Source organism: Callorhinus ursinus, unplaced genomic scaffold (assembly GCF_003265705.2).
Source record: "Callorhinus ursinus isolate GAN/ISIS: 27379988/994484 unplaced genomic scaffold, GSC_fseal_2.0 scaffold14, whole genome shotgun sequence".
In the NCBI taxonomy this organism is placed as follows: Eukaryota; Metazoa; Chordata; class Mammalia; order Carnivora; family Otariidae; genus Callorhinus; species Callorhinus ursinus.
In genome coordinates this window covers 45053612-45074905 of record NW_027397076.1, presented here as the reverse complement: position 1 = coordinate 45074905, position 21294 = coordinate 45053612, and the positions used below count along the sequence as shown (strand labels likewise).

Genomic DNA, 21294 nt, shown 5'->3' with positions numbered 1-21294 from the left:
AAGAAAGGAGGGGGAGAGGGAAGAGAGCAGGAGAAGCTGGTGCTGGAGCTCAGTGTGCACTCAGGGGCTTCAAAGTGCTCCTTGACTTCAGGCTCTAAGCATCGGGTGGCATGCTACCCTCCTCCCCTCATGCTGCCTGCAGGTCGGGTCGGGGGCAAAACTTCGAGAAAGGAGGGAGAAAGGGGATGCCCTGCTCTGGCCACAGAGATTATGGAGTTTGCTCAGGTCAATGAGCAAGCTGATGTGATGAAATGGCTGAAGGACAGGCCAGGGGACCTGACCCTGGCTTATCCACGATCACTTAGGGTCAACCATGTTCGCCATGGTGCCCCTGTTCTGTGGTTCATTGTTGCACCACATGCTCAGTGAGAAACAACAAGAATCTTATGAGCTACCATTACTGAGTGCTCATTATGCCCGGCCCTATTCTAGGTGTTTTACATATTCATTTCATCTCCTCAACAACCCTTTGAGGAAGGTACTGTTATTAAACCCATCTAAGAGGTGAGGTAACAGCCTAGAGAGAAGTCAATTACTTGAGGTCACACAGATAGTAAGTGGCCCAGTTGTAACTGAACCTAGGGAAAATCTAGTTCCAGAGCTCTTGTTCTTCTCAACTCCCCTGAACGGCGGTGGTGACCTGGGTCCAGACCAGTGTCAGCCCTCTCCCCAGACCGAGGATTGTGCAGGCTCTTCCTTTCCCCCCCAGACCAGCTGGGGATCAGGGCTGGAACAGAGGCTTCCTGGCACTCTGGAAGAGACCTTGGAGCCACACTGGAAAAGCCACCCTTGTGCATGAAAGCCTGTTAGGGCCCCAAGGCTGGATGAGAGTTTGCCCAAAACAACAGCGAGCCTGCCCTAAACTGTTCTCAGCTGCACAGCCTGGACGCTAGGCTGCTTGTCCATGACTCTTTTTTTTTTTTTTTTAAGATTTTTTAAATTTATTTATTCATGAAAGACAGAGAGAGAGAGAGAGGGAGAGGCAGAGGGAGAAGCAGGCTCCCAAGGAGCAGGGAGCCCGATGCGGGACTCGATCCCAGGACCCTGGGATCATGACCTGAGCCGAAGGCAGATGCTTAACCATCTGAGCCACCCAGGTGCCCCTGCTTGTCCATGACTCTTATCAGCTCTCCGAGAGAGAGCTCTGAATGGCGAGCATTCCCATCCCAGAATATTATGAGAGAACTGGGAAAGGGGGTGTCCAAGGCAGCACCCTGCCAGGAGGAGGGCTCGGGAAGGCCCGGATGTGAAGCCCAGCCTCGCTCTTGGTGGGCAGCTGGGGCCCCTCCCCAGGTTCTGGCAGAACACCCTCGAACAATTTAGCCTGAAATAGCGTAAGAACTTCTTTCCCATTTTTTTTCCAGGCTTTTGGATGAAATTATATTTTACAAATGACTCATTATTATATTTATAGCTTCTCTCCAAATGATTCAAATTGTGGTTTGTCGCCTCCCTGTCTCTCAACTCCCCCCAGCTCGACAGGAAGAAGTGCTGTTTACTGTATGGCCAGGTGTGGCTGTGAAGAGTAGCTCTGCCCTCCCTATAATTACGTTTGCCGAAGCCCTGACAAGCACCCCAACGCGGTTAGTCATGTGCAGCCTTTGTTCCAGCATGTTGTTGGGAGACAGTATCCGACATTAACTCAGCTTGGAATCGGCTCCTGGAGGAAGTGCATGTGTGTGGTGGGGGGAGTGGGAGAGAGTGGGTAGCAGGAGGGGGAGGCCTGTTCTCTGGGAGGCTGTGACAGAGGGGGCCTTTGTGAGGGCAAAGGCTGGGGAAGCCGAGAGGCGGTGCCTCAAAGCCCCGAGTGAGAAGGCTGGGGTGTGCCAGGGCCTGCGTTGTCGGGGGGTGGGGTGGGGTGGGGTGGGGTGGGTGGGGTGGGCAGTACTACTCCCACACCTGCCACCCCAGCCTCCAGTGGGGAGTTGAGGTAGCCGGTGGCTTAGACATCTCAGGCTGTGCTAGTGTCACGTTGTTGACACTTCACGGTTTCTTATGAGGAACCACTCTAGCTCTTTCTGGAAAGGGGGGGGTTCTTGAGTTCCCTCCCCCTCCCAGAGAGCTCAGGCTGAGTGACTGCTCAGCTCCCCTCTCCCCGCCCACTCGGCTGCTCCTGAGCTCCCAGGAAGGTGTGGTCATGTGGAGCAGCTCTCTCTCAAACAGGCCACCTTGGGGAGGAAGGGTGGAGGGGAGTCGGTGATGACACCCTATTTATTCTACTAGGTGCCCCTGGGATCAAAGTCCCCTGGTCGGCTCTGCCTGGGTACTAAGAAAAGGTAAAAGCCCACAAACTGGGAAAGAAAAACACTTCAGCATTCCTAGTGACAGTCCGAGAGCCTTACCCCAGCCCTCTGCCCCTCAGGGTCCTTGGCTCTTGGGGGTGCAGACCCGCAGACGCCTCTGGCTGGCTGTGGGGCGAGGGCCCAGAGGAGGGAAGGGAAACAGGCCACTCCAGAGGGAGCCAGCCTCCCTGGAAGTCTCTGCAGACCCCTTCCTGTGCTTTAAGGGAAGAATTGGCTCCTTGACGGTACAGATTCTGCAGCTGGGCTGCAGCAGCTGCACAGGAGGCTGGCCTGCATGAGGTCGGAAGCCTGAACTTGGACGTGGTCTGAGCCTTGGGCTCTGGTGGTGTCCCCAGATTGCCTGCCCGGGTTCCTTCAGGCCTGCTTCCATTTTCACTTCTTGGCACTGCCTGAGTGAGTGGGAAGGGGCCTCAGGAGGAGGTGATGTGGGAATGGGTGTGGATGAGCATAACGTAATTATTGGTGAAATCAGTATGAAGCCTTAAGCAGATGACTTCCATCTGGGCTCAGCTGGGTCCCTGTGAAGCGCATGAGCCAGTCCTGAGGCATGGTGGGGGCCAGAGACCGGGAGTCCGGGGACCTCTCCCTTCAGAATGTTTTATGGAGGTGGGGAGGGACCATTGAGTCTCTCCTCAAAAGGGAAGGGGAGGCTGAGAGAAGGACCAGAAGGGGTTGTATGAGGTAGGGGGGCAAAAGGATAGGGGAAAGGCCAGGTGTGGCCTTCCCTGGGCCCTGGGTGACTTGAACTTCCTCCTTAGGCCTGAGGGAAAGAGAGAAGGGCTAGGGGCTCCTGGCTGGCTCAGTTGGTGGACTGTGCTACTCTTGATCTCGGGGTTGTGGGTTTGAGCCCCATGTTGGGTGTAGAGATTACTTAAAAAAATAAAATCTAGAAAGGAAGGAAGGAAGGAAGGGAGGAAGGAAGGGGAGCCGCCTCTTATATCCTGTGCCAGGAAACCAGCTGGAGGTCGGACTGAGGGACAGCCAGTTCAGCTAACTGAGGCCACCTTTGGACCACCTTCTTTATGGGGTTTGTGGTCCTGTGGCCACCCTACTCGTGCTGGCACCTTTCCATCAGTTTTTCGACAGTCATGTCAATGCATTAGAGTGTTGTGAACACTATTAGAAGGTGCCGTTTTCGCATGTGTGCTCATGGGATACACCTCTTCTCCCCCCCGCCCCGTCTGTGCTCCTGCTTGGAACCCCACTCCACGCTTCACCCAGGCAGCGCTATGGGCGTCCTGTGGGTAACGCTGGAGGCCGGCTCTGAATAAAGGCTAATCAGGGAGAAAATAAGTATTTCAACAAAAGGGGGCTTTTGTGGCAGAGAGCAGCCCATGAAGGATTTGCTCCGTTGTGCGTTGGATGAGGAGGATGATTTCAGAATGTCGACTGAAGACCAAAGTATTATTTTAGGTTTATTTGTATACCTCCTTATTTTTAGGTAGCAACTTCCTTCTTATGTTTGAGGTGTTTTTAGTCTGACAGAGTGAAATGAGAGATGATGAGACCAGCTTGCACACACTTCTCGAAGTGTCTTCACATCCATTATCTCACTCAGGAGTGAGGGAGAGGAGGCTATGGTGTCCTCCACTTTCTCTATAAGGGTATTGAGATAGAGTAAATAACTTGCCCAAGAGCGCACAGCTAATGAATGACTGAACTAGGTTTAGAACCAAGGTCCAAAGGCTCCTGTTCCAATGGCGACCCCCTTGTGGTTCTTCTGTTTTCCCGCAATTTGAGAAGGGAGCGTATGCCTCCAGCCAGGTGGGCGCGGACAGGAGAGACGACTGGCCACTGCGTCGGAGAGCAGGTGAGGGTGCTCCCCTTAGCTCTGGAGCTCTGTGACAGGTGTTCCCAGAGCAGCGGTGCTCCCAGGCAGCAGAGGGAAAAGCCCCCAGTTGTTGAATTAATTACAAATCTCTTTTGGGGTCGGAGTGAATGTTGCTGACATTACTTTTGCATTTTGGTAAAATATAGGTAACCTGAAGTTTACCATTCCACGCGCAGCTCAGGGGCAGTAAGTACATTTACGTTGTGCGACCATCACCACTACCCACCTTCAAAACCTTTTTCATCTTCCCAAACTGAAACTCCATACCCACTACACAGCCATTCCCATTCTCCCCTCTCCCTAGCCCCTGGCAACTGCTAATCTACTTTCTGTCCCTGGGAATTTGACTCCTCTTGGTTCATCATGTAAGTGGAATCTGACAGTATTTGCCCTTGTGTGTCTGCCTTATGCTGACTTATTTTTCATTGGTTCATCACTTTTAACGACAACAGAGGTGCAGGTGAGCAGCGCCCCATGCCCATGGAGGAGTAAAAAAAAAAAAAAAAAAAAAAAAACAAAACCAAGAGAACAAAACAGGGAGAGAAAGAACAGGAGTGATTTGGGGTGGATTTCTTGACTGTCAGGGGTACCAGATGTAAGGGGGCGGTGGTGGCGGGTGGATAGAAAGAAAGTGTTACATAGGAAACAGAGTGCTGTGCTTTATCATTCAGGGGAGGGGGAGCGTCCTCCCTGGAGGTAGATGCCTCTTTTTTGAGGCTTATGTTATGATGGACCCTGATGGGGAAACCACTCCAGTGAGAACAGTGTGGCCCTCTGACCACGCCGAAGGCAAGACAAATGGTTCTGCAGGAGAAATCCACAGGACCTCAGAATTTGGATAGAAGGGTCTGGCGGAGAAGAGAGAGGCTGGAGAAGATAGGATACGCTGGGACTTACGATAAAGCGGGAAATAGTTCAAGGCGGGGGAATGGTTGATGAAGTTTTAGGAGAGTAATGTCTATTCGTGGATTCGAATGTGCTTACTGTGGTCCCCCTCCATTACCCCAAACTTTGAGTGAACATCTGCTTCTGTGTCCGCCAGCCTGTGTGTGGGTCCAGGGGCAGCTGGGGGATTAGGAAGGGAGCAAGGGGGCAGTACCAGGAGGGAGGGAGGGACGGAGGCTGCAGGAGGTGAGATGTAGGTTCAGGGGAGAGGGAGAAGCAGGGAGTCCGAGCCAGAGGTCACCAGCGGAAGCACAGACCCTCTGTGAACCCCAGGCACAGAGACAGTGGTAGGGGCAGGAGGCTAGGAGGATTGCGCTGGGGGGACACAACGATGGGGTCCCTATAGTTAGTGGGTTGGGGTTCAAGTCATTTTCTTGAGTGTCAGGCATTCCAGGTAGCCAGCCAGAAGGAAGGTGTGGATGTGGATCTTCTCTTCTTGGGGACATAGCGGCAAGATCTAGCCAGGGCCCAGCACAGCGCAGTCATTTAGGAAGCAGGGGCTCTCCGAGGCCCCCTCAGCTCAGCTCACTGCCTCTGGGATTTCTGTATGCATGGGGAAGGCTACTGTTTTGTTGTTGTGGTTGTTTTGTTTTTTTGTTTTTTTGAGTGATGGAGATGGAGCTAGAACCAAAGCCACCTCCAGAACCTGTCTTGAGCTTTCAAAACACCATTCTCTTTAAAATCGTCTGAAAGCCAAGAGCTGGGAGATGGATGCTTTCTGGACCTCCTAGACACAGCAGGAGCCCAGTGAGAGGGTCTGGCTGCTCCCACCCGGAGACCCCAGAGAAGCCTGGCATGGAAAGCAAGCTTCATGTTGCCGGGAATGCTTGGAGTTTTCCTGATCAGGTCCTGGGCTGAGTGTGGCCTGGGGTGGAGCCCTGCCTGGAATTAGCGACGCGCCCGGAGATCTTGGGACCGGCCTGCGTGGTGGCGGTGAGGCCGACCGAGGACATTTCCCTCCGGTCCTCTCCAGTCTTGGCCCAGAGAACCAAGGCTCAGGGCTTGTCTGGCTGAACCTCATTTTTGTCCCAGCCTAGTAACCCTTTGTCAGTGGGTCCTGGGGAAAAGGGCCTGGCTTGGCTCACACTTGAGGAATGTTTGCCAAACGTGTTAGTTGCCACTAAAAGCTTGTAAACTAGGGTGCAGGATGCCACGGGGCCTGGGCTGGCCAGAGGATACACTCTTTAGAAGTTCCAGAAGTTCCCTGCCTGTTGGGAGGGAGGAATGTCCCTACAGAATCTGAGGCGAGCCTGTGCTGGGGCCGGGCCAGCTTTCCCTCTGGCGGGCCCCTCTGCTCTGGGGGAGCTGTGTGTTCCCTTCTCCTCTGGCAGCTTGGGAAAGACCAGAGGCCCTTTCAGGGAAAGGAGAAAGAGGAAGCGGGCTTGAAAAAAGCGGCAGTGAAAGCCTAATTCTGAGCTTCAGCTGGAACCTAGGCCTGGAGTACAAATGCATTTTCTACTCAGGAGAACATGGAGTGTTCTAAGAGGTTGTTTCGGGAACTGTAGAGCCTCAGAGCCTCAGTGTGAGGAGAATCTTAGAGACCAGCTAATATAGTCCCCCCCCCCCCCATTTTGCTGGAAGGCTAATTTGAAACAGAATGGAATTTGGCAGGGGCTGGGAGGCCTTTTTTCTTCGGAGGCACCATTTCCCGAGGGTCCTAGACGAGCTGATTTCACCCATTCACTCCTTGCATTCCTTGGTGCATTTTAAAGAAAACTCAGAGGTCTAATCTGGCTTCTTTCAAAGTAACAGAGTTTGTGGCTTGCAGGGTGTTTTCAGTTTGGAGCCATAATTTCTGTTTGTTCATCTAAAATGATCGCTCACCACAGGCTTATTGCCAAGTTTCCCTTTGCATGTTATCAGGCTGGGCTTGTGAATGGCTGAGGGAAGCCAGAAACAGGAAAACTCAGGAAAAGCCTGTACTAAGGCAGGGGCTGGTGTGGTCCAGGAGGGTCGGAAGGTTGAGGTCATGGTCAACAGGCCTCTGGTTAAGGGTGAACGTCTGAGCGCCCTCACGGGGAGCCTCACTGCTGAGAGACCTGGGTTAGGCATCTGTGCAGGGCTGCGGGAGGGCTCAGGCCCACAGTGGAAGCAGATAAGGCTGCCTTAGGAAGAAGGCACCTGGGCTGGTCAGGGAGGGCTCTGGAAGCCTAGGGAGGAACAGACCTACGTGAGGGGGCAGCCAGCCTAGCAGAAAAAGAGCAAAGGGAGAGAGAGAAAGCAAGTGGCACTGAGTAAGGTGGGGCCTGAACTAAATTATAAATTTTGGGAGGGGCCCAGGAGGCTGCCAACTATGATCTCATTTTCTGGACAGGCCTTTGGGTTACTTCTTAAACCCGCCCCCCAATCACCAGAGAGTCAGCGCCTTCTGATAGAAGCAGCTCTTGATGCGTGAGACATACACAGCTGGACCTGGGGGCAACACACGCTGGGTGGGGGCTGGGGAGAGGACATACATATGCTGGTGGAGGAGAGGAAGGTCTTCCTGGGAGGTGGGGTGGGGGAGCAGACAGGGTCTGGTGGTGCTGCGGGGGGGGGGGGGGGGCAGTGTCTGTCTCGCTCCCACTGTGCCTCCAGCGCCCAGCTTGGGGCCAGGCACACAGAAGGCACTCACTAAATAACTGAACGAACTCACGGAGTGCTCTTCTCCTGAATCCCCAAGTTACCTGAAATTTTTCTTCTTTGGGATTTAAAGACTAATGGAGAATATTTGCCTACCTTGTGCTCTCCCCTTCGGGAGGGATCTTCTTACTGTTGGTGTGACAGAGGGCACTGAAGCACTGCTTTGGAAAGGATCTCAGCATAAAGACCCTCCATGCGGGGACGAAGGGAGCCTGGAGGAGGGCTAGGATGACCTCTCAGGGCCCACCTGGCTCTGGGATGCAGAGGGTGGGCTGAATTTCGCCCAGCTCTGCTGGCCATGGTGGAGGTCAGGGCAAGAGGCTCATTAGCAACCTCCTGAACTGTGCTGTTCTTCCTGCAGGTGACAGCAGGGATTATGCCCCATCCCAGCAGATGACCCATGGAGGAAAATAAAGTGGAATTTGAACCTTATCTCTGACAAGGTTTAATCCCTGGCATTGGGTATTCCAGAAGCTATGGGTTGCCTTCCTTGGACAATTTCAGAGCCCACCTTCCCGGTTATGGAAAGGGTGCTGCCCTGAGGGAGATCTTACGTCTCCTCCCAGCTCTTCTCCCCCAGAGAGCGCCCCAGCCTCCCCTGGGCTTGGTTTTGGAAGTGATCATTAATCCTCTCCCACTGTAAGCACTTCCTGGAACGGCTTGGTATAGTCTTCCAGAGACGGGATGGCTGAGATGACCTCTTAAGACCTGCCCACTCACCCGTTTGTGCATCTCAGGAGGATCTAAACATTTCCGTTTCTTCAGAAGCTGTCGGGAGTTAACTCCGCGTGGGTGTGGGCTCCTTGTAGCTACGCTACCCTCCTTCTAATATTTAAAAGATCTGTGCTGGTTCTTCGGGCCTCCAAATCTTGTATTTATTTTCCTTGGCTCTGTCTGAAAAGGCCACATCGTTGTTCCCCCCCCCCCCCCGGAAAACTAGGTCCTCTGGGCTAAACTCAAGTACCTCTCCGCTCTAGAAATGGCTGATTTTCATCCTGCCGTCCCTACCAGATTATTTTTTTTTCCTACCAGATTATTTCTTAAATCGCCCTCCCCCGCCACGTGCCGGGGGTTCTGGGACACAGAAGCCAGGCCGTGGGGGCCCCGGCTTTGTCCCCTCCGCGAGAAGTTGGGGGGAAGCCTCAGTTTCTCCACGCACACTTTGGGCGGCGGGCTGCAGGCCGAGCGGGCCCGGGGAGGGGACGCGCGGGCGGCGGGGAGCGGGCCCGGGCTCCTCCCGCCCGCGCTGCCGAACGTGACCCGCCGCGCCGGGCCGAACGCCGGCCAGCCCCGGCGTCGGGGGCCCCAGGGCAGCGCCGCGGGAGGGGAGCGCCGGGGAGGGAGGCCCCGGGCGCCCCGGCCCGCTCCCTCCCGCCGAGCCCCGCGGCCGGGCCCCTCTGGGAAGGGCTGGAGGCGACGCGGGGAGGGGGCCGGGGAAGGAGGGAGCGTTCCTGCAAATCACATGATTTTCCCGCTTATATAAATCACAGCTTGTTTTTCTCCACTGGCTGCAGACTTAAAGGTGCAGTGTCTTCTTTCTCTCCCCAGGGCCGGGTGCCTCGCGGTGCTTCTGCCGGCCCCTGAGCTGCGCTGGAGGGGGCTTCACCCCGAGGGTGCCAGGGCTTCCGGTTTGGGGAGCCCCCCCCCAATCCGTCACCATCCCGGGGACGTGTCGTTTTAGCTGGAAACCAGGGAAGGACCTGGAAATTCGATCACCCAATGAGCAGGCAGAGCCGGGCTGGCGAGGTCGGTCAGAGACCTCTCTGGGGACCAGCGAGCCGCTGATGCCCAGGATGCCTGTGAGCGATCTTGAGCCGAGGGGTTAAGATGAAATTGACTTGTAGGAGATCTGTGTGGCTAAAATCAGGCTTCCAAGACTGATGCTTTTTATTCTCACCAGCCCCTTGGCTATTTGTTTGAGGCCAACATATGTGGGAAGAAAAAAATCAACACAGGTATTAAGCATCTACTCTCTAAGTATTAGGCACTGTAGGGAGAAACCAAGACCTATTAGTCTTTAGCTTCAAGGGCTTTATACTATTTGGGCGGTGAGATACAGACGGGAGAGACGAAATAGCGCTGGTCCATTTCAATGCCTGTTCCAGGCGGTATGCAATGACTGCCCGCTGAACAGTACAGATAGTGAGTCGTGCAGGCTTCCAGGGAGGGCTGGGAGAGGGCAGGAGGGAGGAGGGGGGCAGCCTGTGGGGGATCTGGGGGCCACAGGTGGGGCCGGGCGGAAAGGAGCACGGCGTTAGGGTGTTGTGCAGCGAGCAGTCCCTTTGGCTAAACGGAGGAACCGGAGAGTGGAGGAGTGGGGCCTGAGGCTGGAAAGCCCCGGGGGCAGATGCGTGCAGCCTGGACTGCAGGGCTGTGCGGATTTGATTTGACAAAGTCGGTGTGGGATCCCACGAGGGTGCAGGGCAGGTAGGTGGAGGGAGGCGTCTGGTAGCAGTGTACAGAATAATCTGGAAGCACTGAAGGAACCAGCTGGAGGCTTCTACCGAAACCAGGCAGACACAAGGTTCACAGTGCTAGGATGTTAAGGGAAAAAGTAGAAGTGGAAAGTGAGAGGTAGGAGATATTTTGGAGAAGGAACGGAGATAATCGAGTGATTGTGTATTTGGGGAGGAGAGAAATGACCCAAAGTGATGGCGATTTTGAGCTTGGGAGGCAGCGAGAAGAGGGTTCCCCCAGGTGGAGAGGGTGTGTCATCCGGAGGGGCGGAGCTCCTTTCAGAGCCATGTTTGTAAGGACAGTAGGATCCCAACTGGGAACTGTCCAGGGGGCTGGAAATCAGGACAGAGGAACAGCACAGAGGAACTAACCCAAAGGATGAAAGAGATACTACAGATCTGAAAGGGAGCTAACAGAAAGGAAGAAAGAGAAACAGGGACGGGGAACACCGGCCTTGGGGAGGAGAAGCTGGTGGCCAGGCTGTGGAGGGAATATGCAGCGACCTGGGTGAGTAGAGGTTCTACCCGGACTTGGTTAAGTTGTTTACTCTCCGAACCTTAGTTTTCTGATCTGTAAAATGGGGATGACAACACCTGCATCGTATTCTGCTTGGATTGAAGGAAACAAAGGCAGCATCTTGCACATGGCGTGGTGCTTGGCACGTGGCAAGTGCTTAAAGCAAGTGTCCTCTCCGCAGTTCCTTCCCTTCTGGCCCCCTCCCTCATTTCCTTGAAGTGGCAGGCACTTGAACAGAGGATAATTCTCTCTTTAAAAATTTAACTGGGCTGTTGTTGCTGTTGTTTTTCTTCTTCTTAACCCCCCTTCAGCTCCCCCCCATCCTTGTCCTTCTTGTTCTGAGGCTGCCACTGCTTCTCCTTTTCCTTCTAGAACAAACCCAGTCTCGCTTGCATGACTAATTATTTGAACCGGATATACCCTCCATTAATAAAGGAAGGAAATAATAAATTTTCCTAAGGGCCTCTAAGCTGAAGATGACTATTACCTCATTTGCTCTTTCCAGCAGCCTGCGAGGTTCAGGAGAGTAGGTACTATGAGGTCCTTCCCCACACCTATAGCTGAAGAAATAGAAGAATGGTTGTCAAAAGTTTTGTTGTTATGCTAGAGGACCACCTGTCTACCAGTACCGTGCAGGTCAAAGATTTCCAATTTCCAAACTTTTATTTTTAGCCTCTTCTTTTTGGAAGTAAATTTTACCTGGCAGTCAAATAAAATACAATAGACACAAACAGCAGAGTTCTGGCTTCAGTGCCGTGCGGACGTTCTGAGTGTCCATCGCTTGGCTCTGCTCCCATCCTGCCCCGCCCCCAGCCAGTCTGGGAAATGGGACTTTGGGTTGCCCCAGAGGCACTCGGAGCCTCTTTCTCTACACTCAGCTTCTTTCTCTTCCTTTTTAGCTGCAAACTTCCTGACTTCAGAGGCCGGGCTGGAGCCCAAGAAGGCTTTGAGGACCCGGGGCTGTGCTCCTCGTGTGAGCCAAGTGTAGTCCCTGGCGGTGACGCCAGCAGCCCGGCTTTGCCCGCGTTCCGGCGGCGGCGGCGGCGGCTGGGGGGGGGGGGGGGGGGGGGGCGGTGCGGACCAGCTGAGCAGGACCAGCGCGGCTCCACGGCAGGAGGCCAGGTTGCCGTCTCTGGTCAGACCCCAGCAGCAGCGCCCCGTATCGCCAGGGCTCGCGAACCACCTCGGCTGGGGTGTGCTGGCCCGCTCTGCTCATGTGCTTCGGGTCTTTATTCCGCTTTGAATGGGTTTCTTGAAAAACAAACTCTTTGACGTAAAAAAAAAACAAACCCAAAAAACAAAAACACAACCAGTTTATGGTCTTTAGAATGTTGATTTGAAATAAAGCAAATATTGGTGACATGCTCTGCAGATAGTTACATAAAGCTGTGAAAGAGCCACAAATAATTTACTCTAACTGCAGCATTAATTATTGTCCTGTACAAAGTAGCCACCGTTAGGAGCCATCTCTTTGAGTGGTATCAATTCCCCAGGAGATAAGCATTATAAAAATGATTAAAAGAATTTCATATGATTTTTGTCATTAAAATAAAATCTCAATAAACCAGCATCTAATCTTATACTGTTATTTTTTCCACCGCTTTATCTACTTATTCGCATTATAAAGGTAATATACGCTAATGGTAAAAATAGAAATGCAAATCATTCCGAAGGGTGTAAAATGAAAAGTAGAAGTCCTCTCTCATTACCCATTCTTATTCCCCTGAGTAGATTGAAGTTAATGGTTTCTTGTGACCCAGAAATTTTTTGTTATACATATGGGGGTGTGTGTGTACAGCTAATCTAATATTTTTCCACAAATGGTCTAGTCCTACAATTTTTTTCCACTTAAATATATATCTTGATATACAGGCCTGTCTCATTCTTTTTAATGATTGTCTAGCTCTGGTGTTTCACTGAATATTGTATATGATATTCCCATATTGTGTGGCTTCCCTTCCCCCCCCTTATAAGCTGCTACAAAAAGCATCTTTGTATATACTGTTGCAAGCTTGCGCATATGCTAATACATATGTAAGATAAATTCCTAGCAGTGGAATTAAGTGAAAGTATATATACATTAAATTAAAAAAAATTTTATTCTGTACTACTTGAAACATACACAAAGAAAAAGAGCTTAAAAAACAGGATTGCCAACACAGGTAAATGCTCCTTTGTACAGCCCTGCTTGTCATCCCTCCCATTCCACCTAAAGGATGCCAGAATTCGGAATTGGTATTTATTATTTTCATGCAATGACTTGACTATTTTTACATTGTACATTAAGGGTACTTTGCTGTATATATTCTTCTGAGACTTGCATCTTTTCCTCAGTATTATATTTCTGACATACTTCCATCTTGATACCATTTTTGAGTTAATTTCTTTTCAGTATCAAATAACTTCATATATATGAATATACCACAACTTATGTATCCATTTTCTGGTTAGTGGACATTAAGGTTGAATCAATTTTTTCTGCTATAAACAATGCTGCCATGAACATTTTTTTAGGAATTTATTTTTAAGTAATCTCTACACCCAATGTGGGGCTCAAACTCACAACCCCGAGGTCAAGAGTCACATGCTCCACCGACTGAGCCAGCTGGGAGCCCCTATTATGAATATTCCTGTGTATATCTCTCTGTTGTCAGTATGTGGGGACTTCTCTAGGGTATTTATTTGCCTAGGAGGGAATGGCTGTTTCTTGGAGTAGGAGAATCTTCGATGATTTTAGAAGTTGTTCTTCAAAGTGGTTTTACGCTCTTAAACCTGCCTTTAGTTACCCCACATGCTCACCAACACTTGGTATTGTCCAACCTTTTAATTTTTGCATATTTGGTAGACGTGAACTTGCAGTTTTCATTTACATTTCTCTGGTTACTAGTAAGATTGGGCATCTTTTCATATATTTTGTGGCTATGCATATTTCCTCTTATGTACATTGCTTTTGCCCATTTTTTTTTTCTGTTGGAGTGTTTGTCCTTTCCTTGTTGACTTACAGAATTTCATTATACGTTGTGCTTACTGGTCTGAGTTAAATAATATCTTTTTCCCAGTATGTGATTGTCTTTTCACTTTTTTTTTTTCAAAGATCCCCCCTTTTTTTAGTAGGCTCCATACGAAGCATGGAGTCCAACTCAGGGGCCTGAACCCACCAGATTGAGGCCTGAGCTGAAATCAAGAGTTGGACACTTAACTGACCGAGCCACCCAGGTGCCTCTCAGAGAACCCATATTTAAAAAAAGATTTTATTTATTTGAGAGAGAGAGAGAGAGTGCATGAGGTGGTAAGGGGCAGAGGGAGAAGCAGGCTTCCCACTGAGCAGGGAGCCTGATGCAGGACTCAATCCTGGGTCCCTGGGACCATGACCTGAGCCAAAGGCAGACTGTTAACCAACTGAGCCACCCAGGTGTCCCTCAAAGACCCCATTTTTAAGTAATCTCCACACCCAACGTGGGGCTTGAACTCACAACCCTGAGATCAAGAGTCCCAATCTTTACTGGCTAAGCCAGCCAGGTGCCCTGATTGTTTTTTCACTTTTTAAATGGATGACTTTTGATGAACAGAAGTTGACTTAATGTAGTTGAATTTTGTATCCAAATTTTCAATATTGTTAATTGCCCAGTTTATCCTTCCGTCAGTAGAGTACACGACTGCCTGCCTGTTTCTCGCACTTCTGCCAACACTGGGTATTATTGGTTTTAGTTTTTGTTAATCTGATAGGTGAAAATGGTGTCTGGTTGTTCTGATTTGTCTTAATTATGAGTGAGCTTGAGCATATTTTCACAGGGGTACTGGCCTTTTGCATTCTTTTGCTGGTTTTATTCTTCATTTTTCTATTGGGTAGTTCACTTTTTCTTAATTGATTTTCCTGATCGATTTGTAGGAGTTTCTGAAAGTTAAAGAAATTTGCCTCTGTTCCGCCAAGTATGTGGCTGTATGCTGTATGCGTACCCCTTAACTGCAGCCTGTTGATGACGGAATTGGGGAAACCTTGGCCTGTATAACACATTTACCCTCTTCGGCCTTTGAACACTTGGCCATATTGAGCAACAAAGTAAAAAGCTGTTTTTGGAGACTCTGTGGGGGTGGCAGGGAGCCAGTGCAGTTCTGTGTTAAGGAGGGAGGACTGAGGTAGAGAGAGAGAGAGAGAGAAAGTGCGTGTGTGTGTGCCTGCGGGTGTCCATCTGATGGGGAAGCGTAATAAATATGGAGACTGGAGAGGAAGTTTGAGTTGAGGCAGTTGTGGCGTGGCCTATAATCATGTTTCTCAAGTTGAATGTTGCTAATGCCTGGATGAGTAGGTCCAAGATGTCTTGGGTAGTATGGCTCCTCTGGGCTGGTGGGGAAAGTAGGGGAATTGAATAGTTCTGAGGGCCTAGCATGGGCCAGGCACCATCCCAGGGAGGCGTTGTTATGTGGGGAAGAGGAAGCTTTGGAAAGCTACCTCTGTCCAGGTCGCATGGCTGTAATCGGCCAAGCTGGAGCCCAGCTCGGGACCAGCTCACTCCCCAGTCCAGCTCTGAAGTATACTGATGGTTCTACTGTGATTAGGCTCAATTAAGAGAGGACTTGGTTTTTATAAAGAGATTTGTCAGAATTTTCTAACAAGAGAGTAAAATTAGGACATATTTTAAATAGATTGCCACCTCAACAGTGAAATGTCACATTTCTGTGTTTTAATGCTAGTAATTGGCTTAAGCAGTCCTTCCAGGAGAACACAGGTAAATGAACAGTAATTATAATTGGACTCTATTGAAAAAGAGCAATAGTCTTAATAGTCCTGTTCACTCCTAAAAGGATGGTCAACATAGAAACCAGCCAAGATTCTCTTTCCCCCCCTTCTTGTGTTTGGTAGAATTTGGATGACACTAAACTTTTTCTTCACTCATTTTTTCATTCAACAACTCTTCACTAAATGCCTACTTTGTGCCATTTTGCTAAGAGCCGAGAGTGAACAGAATAGACCCAGGACCTAAAGGTCTAGTGGAGAGGTTAAAAAAAAAAAAAAAGTAAAAAAAACCCCACAAATGAAATACCAACTGTCCCAAGTACTATGGAGGACATATACAAGTGCTGTGACCAAGTAATATGGGGACTGACTTTAGATGGGGGGGAGTCAGTGAATGTCACATACATTTTGTGGATGATTGGGCGCCCACATATTTTTTGGTTAAAAATACCTCCTATAATCAACCTCCTTACACATTTTTTAAAGATTTATTTATTTATTTTAGAGAGGGAGAGAGAGAGAAAGACAGGGAGAGCACAGGCATGGGGAGGGGCTGAGGGAAAAGAATCTCAAGCAGATTCTGTGCTGAGTATGGAGTCCTTTGTGGGGCTCGATTTCAGGACCCCGAGATTATGCCCTGAGTCGAGATCAAGAGTCAGACGCTCAACCAACTGAGCCACCCAGGTGCCCCCAAACAGTTTTCTTTTAGCACAGGAGAAATAGCACCAGTGGATGAAGAAGAAAAGCAGGGCATGGAATGATCTCTTCTGGGGGCTACAAAATTAAAATAAGGATGAAGTTCGCTGGACAGCCTCTCCCGCTCAGTTCTTCTAAATGAAAGTACCACATGCCCCTAATGCATTCACACTGTCTGGGTGTGAATCATGATTTTTTTTTTAAAAAGATTTTATTTATTTGAGAGAGAGAGAGAGAGAGCGAGCAAGAGAGAGTGAGCACGAGAGAGCAGGAGATGTGGTCGGGGAGGGGCAGAAGGAGAGAGGAGTAGACCCTCTGCTGAGCAGGGAGCCCGATGAGGGACTCGATCCCAGGACCCTGGGATCATGACCTGAGCCAAAGGCAGACGCTTAACGACTGAGTCACCAGGTGCCCCGGAATCATGATTTTTGATGGAAATTTCCTACTTGGGGTAAATAACTACCACCCATATTTAATGGCAGGGCCTGAAAGCATTCCTGGAGAATATAAAATCCAGAGGTCTGTCCAGAACCAATATGAAAAATCCCTCTCCTGAGTTTGCTGCCCTTCAAGATAAAGCAGCTTCCTCCGAGCAGGTTCAGAGGGTTTGCTTTCTGCATCCCATCTGCCACTCCCGTACCTACGTGCCCATCCACCGAGGGCCGGGGAGCAGGCCACGGCTTAAGTGTTTTCTTGGCCCAGCAAACCTGTCTCCTGCAGGGACTGTCTTCATTCACAAGACTTTCATTTTCTTGTTTGAGCCATGATGACAGTGCCAGGCTTTCAAGAATATACTTTGATGATCATGGTTAGGATTCACCACCCATCTATCTCCCAGGACATTTTGGGGGGACTTCTAGTTAGTTTATTTTGCTTTTAATTATATTATTTTCTTAACAAAACACCATTAACACACCTAAAAAAAATTAATGATAATTCTTTGGACTCGCCTAAATCCTCAATCCACCCTCAAATTGCTGGTTCTTTTATTTGGGTTTGAAGACGACCTCTCTTTCTAACCATTAAAAAAAAAAAAAATCTTAGTCGTTCCCTTTTCTCCTCTGGTCCCTCTTGCTAAGCAAAGTAACTTATAGCTTTAGACAATTTCCAGGTTTTGGGCTAGTCACCTGTGGGTGAGATTTTACTTTTCAGGAAGAGGGAATAAAGGAAAACTGATCCGATTTAAAGTGCGCCTGATAGAAATTAAATCTTTGCCTCCATTAAACTGGTGTTTGGGGTCCATCTGGTGGCCAGAAGGTTTTAACACAAATCGGGTCTTCCTGTTGCCCTCTCGTGGCAAGATGTGGTATGACACCACAGGAATCCTTTCCCTGCTTTAAGATTACAGAAATAAAGATCAGATCAGGAAGGAAGTGAGTTAACAGTTAGTTTACTTAACACCCATAGGCAGATAGGGCTCAAAGATAAACTAGTAGAATACTGGCACTGGCATGGTATCTGTGGTTGCTGCCTGCTGCCCTCAGAAAACCCAAATTTACAATTTTGTGTGAAATGGGGTGTGAACATATGACATATTCTCAATTACTAATTTTTGATCTTTAGCCGGTGCCAGAATCACAGAATTTTAAAGCTGGAAAATATTTTAGATATTAGTCAGCAAAATTTTATTGAATTTTTACTATTAGCCTCTATACTAGTGCTGTTAGGGACCGAAGATGAACTGGGTATGTATAAGTCTTGTCCTTAAAGGGTTAAAAGTGTAATGGTAAAGGCAGATAAACAAGTAGATGCCATGTAGTGTGCACTAACAGTGGAAGAGCACACATGCTGTGAGGACAGAGATGCAGAATGGCCACCTCTACTTGGAAGTCCATGAGGGCTTGGAAGACAGGAGGAAGTATCTCATCTGTGTCTTGCAGAATAGGGAGCTTTACAGGTAGGCGGGGTGAGGGTGGCGATAGAAGGGGGAGGTCCAGGCAGTTGAAAAGCTCATCCAAGAAGGTGGGATTGCGTTGGGCGTCCAGTACTGCAAATATGCTTGTAGCATATGGTGTGAGGTGCGCAGTAGTTGCTCCATAAATCCTTGAATGAATGAATGAATGACTGATGATGATGATGGTGGTGGGAGTGGTGAGAGAGGAGGGTGAAGAGTGTGTGTGGTGGGCACGTCACAACACTGAGGAGTGTGAATGTTATGCTGTAAGAGCTGAAGGAGGGTGAGCTGGAGGGCCACTGAAGGTTTTCAGCAGCACAGTTACAAGATCAGATTTATGTTTTTAAAATAATGTGTTAGCAGGCTACTATAATAATTCAGTGAACAGTGATGAATGCCTAAGACAGTAGAAATGGGAACATTGAGGAAGGAATGGGTTTGAGTACTACTTATTATTTTTTTTATTTTTTCCAGTTTTATTGCAATGCAATTGACATATAACTTATATTAGTTTAAAGTAACATGATGATTTGATAGATGTAGATGCTATGAAATGATAACCACAATAAGTCTAGTTAACATCCATCTCCTCTCACAGTGCAACTTTTTTTTGTCTTGCGTTAAGAACTTTTAAGAGCTACTCTCTTAGACACTTTCAAATATGCAACACAGTATTGTTAACTACAACCATGCCGTACATTACAGGAAATCTGTACCTTTGGATCACCCCCAACCCCCATCCCCCCACCTCTGGCAACCACCAATCTGATCTTTGTTCTTATGAGTTTGGTATTTCTTTAGATTCCACATATAAGTGAGATTACACGGTATTTGTCTTTCTCTGTCTTATTTCACTTGTATAATGCCCTCAGGGTCCACCCATGGTGCTGCAAATAACAGAATTTTCTTCTTTTATGGCCACATAATATTCCACTGTGTGTGTGTGTGTGTACATGCATGTGTGTTTTCTTTATCCATTCATCCATCCATCCACGATACTTAGGTTGTTTCCATGACTTGTGAATAATGTTCACAATAATGTGAATAATGCTGCAATGAACATGGGGGTGCAGATATTTCTTTGAGATCGTGATTTTGTTTCCTTCAGATATATACCCACAAGTGGACTTGCTGGATCACATGGTCGTTCTATTTTTAATTTTTGGGGGAACCTCCATACTGTTTTCCACAGTGGATGCACCACTTTACATTCTCACCAGCAGTGCACAAGTGTTCCCTTTACTCAGCATCCTCAACACTTGTTAGTTCTTGTATTTTTGATGATAACCTTTCTAACAGGTGTAAGGTGATATCTCATTGTGGTTTTGATTTCATTTTCCTGATGATGAGTGCTGTTGAGCATCTTTTCTTGTACCTGTTGGCCATTCATATATCTTCCCTGGAAAAATGTCTATTCAGGGCGCCTGGGTGGCTCAGTTCGTTGAGCGACTGCCTTCGGCTCAGGTCATGATCCTGGAGTCCCGGGATCGAGTCCCGCATCAGGCTCCCTGCTCAGCGAGGAGCCTGCTTCTCCCTCTGGCCCTCCCCCCTCTCATGTGCTCTCTCTCTCTCTCACTCTCTCAAAATAAATAAATAAATCTTTAAAAAAAAAGAAAGAAAAATGTCTATTCAGTTTCTTTGCCCATATTTTAATAAAAAAATTATTTTGCTACTCAGTCGTATGAACTCTTTATATATTTTGGGTATCGACCCCTTATTAAAGATTTTATTTATTTATTTATTAGAGAGCGAGAGAGAGAGAGAGAGAGAGAAACAGCATGAGAGGGGAGAGGGTCAGAGGGAGAAGCAGGCTCCCCACTGAGCAGGGAGCCTGATGCGGGGCTCGATCCCAGGACTCCGGGATCATGACCTGAGCCGAAGGCAGTCGCTTAACCAACTGAGCCACCCAGGCACCTGGGTATCGACCCCTTATTAGATATATATGGTTTGCAAATATTTTCTCTCCTTCCATGGGATGCCTTTTTATTTTGTTGATGGCTTCCTTTGCAGAAGTTTTTTGTTCGATGTGATCCCATTTGGATTACTTTGCTTTTGCTGTCCTTCCTTTTATTGTCAAATCAAAAGAAATCATTGCCGAAACTGATGTCAAGGAGCGTACCCTCTATGCTTTTTTTTCAGGAGTTTTGTAGCTTCAGGTTTTACACTCATTTTAAGTCCATTTTGAGTTGATTTTTGTCTATGGTGTAAGAAAGTGGTCCAGTTTCATTCTTTGGCATGTGACCGTCCAGTTTTCCCAACACCATTTATTGAAGATCCTTTCCCCATTGTATATTCTTGGTTCTTTTGTCATAAATTACTTGACCTTGTGTACATGAGTTTCTTTCTAGATTCTCTAGTCTATCCCATTGATCTATGTGTCTGCTTTTTTGCCAATACCATACTGTTTTGATTACTAGGTACTTTGTACTATGGCTTGAAACCAGGAAGTATGATACCTTCAGGTTTGTTCTTCTTTTTCAGGATTGCTTTGGCCATTCAGGGTCTTTTGTGGTTCCATACAAATTTTAGTATTTTTTTCTAATTCTGTGAAAAAGGCCATCAGAATTTTGATAGAGATTGCATTGAATCTGTAGATTGCTTTGGGTAGTATAGACATTTTAACAATATTCTTCCAATCCATAAGCATGGAATAGCTTTCCATTTATTTGTTTCTTCTTCAGTTTCTTTCGTTGGTGTCTTATAGTTTTCAGCATTCAGACGTTTCTTTTTTTGGTTAAATTTATATATAGGTATTTTATTCTTTTTGGTACAATTGTAAATGGGACTCTTTTCTTAATTTCTCTTTCTGGAAATTTGTACCTTGGATCACCCCCAACCCCCATCCAAGTTTGTTATTAGTGTATAGAAACACAACTGATTTTTGTATATTGATTTTGTATTCTGCAACTTTATTGAATTTGTTTATTAGTTCTAACACGTTTTTTTGGGTGGAGTCTTTAGGATTTTCTATATAGAATATCAGGTCGCCCTCAAATAGAGATTAATTTTACTTCTTCCTTTCCAATTTGGATGCCTTTTATTTCTTTTTCTTTCCTAATTGCTCAGCTAGGACTACAAGTACTATGTTGAATAAAAGTGGCAAGAGGGGCATCTTTGTCTTGTTCCTGATCTTGGGGAAAAGGTTTCACCTTTTCACCATTGAGTATAATGTTAGCTGTGGGCTTTGCACAGATAGCCTTTATTATGTTGAAGTTCATGACCTCTATACCCACTTGGTTGAGTTTTTATCATGAATAAAGCTTTTATTTGAATTTTGTCAAATGCTTTTTCTGGA

General features: G+C 48.1%; 1 protein-coding gene across 3 annotated transcripts in view; it reads left to right on the top strand.

Moving 5' to 3' along the window:
- The window catches only part of ATP23 (ATP23 metallopeptidase and ATP synthase assembly factor homolog), a 99836-nt gene that overhangs the window by 36791 nt on the left and 41751 nt on the right, over nt 1-21294 (top strand). The window contains exon 1 of one of the 3 annotated variants that reach the window (XM_073900755.1): nt 9973-10665. The exons of the other annotated variants lie outside the window; for them this stretch is intronic. The gene's annotated coding sequence lies outside the window, so the exon portion shown is untranslated. Of the gene's footprint in view, nt 1-9972; nt 10666-21294 lie in introns of those variants that run through there. 3 annotated transcript variants of the gene reach the window in all.